Below are 2,663 nucleotides of genomic sequence, written 5' to 3' on the forward strand. Positions count from 1 at the left end.
AATAAATAAATATAAGCAAGGAATGAAAACTAGGTAAATTTACATCAAGGGTAAATGATGATTAGAATCCAATGTAATTAAATCAAAAATAAAACTTGGAATAAGGAGGATCATAGGAAGAATTAAAATAGAGTACCTTAAAAACTCTACCCTTCCCATTTTGGAAAATACTAGGAAGATTATGTGGTTTAATTAGGAAAAAGGGGAAAGACAAACATAATGGTAAGGATAAATATTAATCCTAAACTAATTTAAACCTAATTAAGAAAGGGGGAAGGTGAATTAAAATGAGAATAATAAATTAAATTTAGAGAAATGTAGAGAAGCTCCATGTGTCAACATCCAACATAAAAATATCGATCTAGGAGATAACCTGAGTTAAATTAGGGAGTAGATTGGGGATAAAATCTTGACTCATTAATTGACTTCAAGTAATGAACACAAATTAAGGAATAAAAGGGGGGAATAAAGAGACAACTAGGAGAAGAAATAGGAATCTTGTTGAGGTGAGGAAAATATTAGTTTTAAATAAAAATTTAAGTAAATAATTTTGGGAGACCCTTGATGTGAGAATGACACATGGGTGGGTGAATAATCAAGCTATTGAATTATAAAAATAATAATTAATTATGCATGACATGACAAGTGTCACCTATGAGGACTCCTATAAAAGAAGGGGCAAGCCATGGAAGAAGGGACTTTTTGGGAACCCTATTGTTGGATGGATGAGATGTTGTGAGAGCAGTGATTACGAAGCTATAGTGAGTTTGGTGAGGTAGAGGATTTAGAGAGGGGACTCTTGAGCCAAGGTGTGCTCTCCTCTACTAGCTAGTGCTTGTCTCCATTGTACAACCCCATTGCAGCTCGGGGGTCCGCGGGGAAGAAGAGTACCCAAGGAGTAGGCTGGGAGGTTAACCGGTGAGTCTTCGCATTCGGATCAAGTGCGTTATCATTCACTCGCGGAGGTGACCAGCTACAAGGGTATACCAGCAACAACAGAGCAAGCGGAGTCTCGCTTTTTGGTGAACGGTACATATGTATTTCATTACTATTGATCTTAGTTAAAGGTATGAAAATGTCATGGTATGTTTCTTGAAATGAGTGGTAGGAATATGTGTGCTAAATAAATTTTAAATTCAATGCGTTTCTTTTCTGGTTTTCATTGTTGTTTAAAAAAAAAAAAAGGTCTGGGCATGGTCCTCACACTTGGTATCAGAGCCATGTTGAACCCTTGAGGCCTATGGGCCCATGCATGTATGACTAGTTTTGTTAAATAATATGATGAAAATCTTTAACTAATGTGACGAACTCCGACCTCCTCCTTTTTTTATCCCTTGCAATTTCGTCTGGCGGGGAATTTTAAATAATCTCTGCTCACAAATTCGTCAATTTTAGCTGTTGCCCTGTTTTTCCCTTTGAAATTCTATCCGCCGAGGAAATCTAAAACACCTCTGTTTAAATTTCATGAATCTGGTCCTTACACTTGGTAATTCTAAACTCCACTTAAATTGTTTTTGATTTTAGATAGCTTTATATCGATATAGAGTTTAGTTTAAGATTTTAGGTCAATTAGTTGTCGATACTGTTGTTCAAGATTTGACTGTAACAGTCATCCGATTTATATTCTCTAAATAGACAGTGATTCAGTTTAACTCTGTTAAGTAAAGTAGTTTAGGCCAATGACTTTTCTAATGATGTAATACACGAAAAAAAAAAAAATCACCCAATTTGTCAATGATAATTTTAATTTTTCACGAAATTGTTCATCTTCCCGTCGGCTATTGCTTGGCATCTCCTGCATTCTGTGAATCGACATTCTGGCTGGGGATGTGTTCTTGCTTGTGGGTTTTGAGACTGGGGATCCCATCTCCATGGATCAAGTTGTTCGGCCGTTGCAGTCTCTTGGTATTGATACTGAAGACGCGCGCGTCTAGATTAGAAGAAGACGACATGTCTATATTAGAAGGCATTTTGAACTACGAATTCAGAAACAAATGCCTCTTGAAAGAAGCGACAACACATTCATCGATTAATAATACTGAATCCTATGAGAAGCTAGAGTTTGTGGGGGATTTGGTTTTGGGTTACCTCATAACAAAGCATCTCTACAGCGCTTACCCTCTTCTGCATCAGGGTACTTAAACTCTCTTACGTTCTCTTACGTTGCACGAGTGTGTGTAAAGCACGGATTTCATCAATACCTCCTGCTCAATGCACCGGCTTTGCAACCGGTCATCGAGGATTTTGTGAAAGATATTGAAGACGAATGCAAATCCTTCCGTTGGGGAGATTTCAAGCCCCCCCAAAGTTCTGGCTGACATAGTGGAATCCATAGCTGGTGCAATGTTTGTTGACTCTGGGTATTCCTCAGATCGAGTGTGGGAGGTATTCAAGCCGCTGTTAGAACCACTAGTGAGTCCAGAAACACTTGAATTGCAAGGGAAACTTCTGTTTTGACTCACCATGCTTAAAGGTGGCATGCCAGGGTTCATGGTAGGATTGGGATATCGACGTGTTGGATTTAGGGCTTAGGATATTGGAATTAATAATGATGCTCGTCTATGAGTTACAGTTATTCATCCATTCCATTCCACGAAAGTGGTGGTTTCTTGCCCAGATAACATTAGTGGTTGATCACAAATGCATAGGAAGATTCCTTCATC

General features: G+C 38.2%; 1 pseudogene; it reads left to right on the plus strand.

Moving 5' to 3' along the window:
* The first annotated feature begins 1,871 nt into the window (after positions 1-1,871).
* On the plus strand, positions 1,872-2,432 carry LOC149184066 (ribonuclease 3-like protein 2; annotated as a pseudogene).
* Positions 2,433-2,663: the final 231 nt, after the last annotated feature.

This window comes from Pinus tabuliformis, chromosome 3_2, assembly GCF_031772625.1.
Source record: "Pinus tabuliformis cultivar Carrire ecotype Pingquan chromosome 3_2, CPIR1, whole genome shotgun sequence".
In the NCBI taxonomy this organism is placed as follows: Eukaryota; Viridiplantae; Streptophyta; class Pinopsida; order Pinales; family Pinaceae; genus Pinus; species Pinus tabuliformis.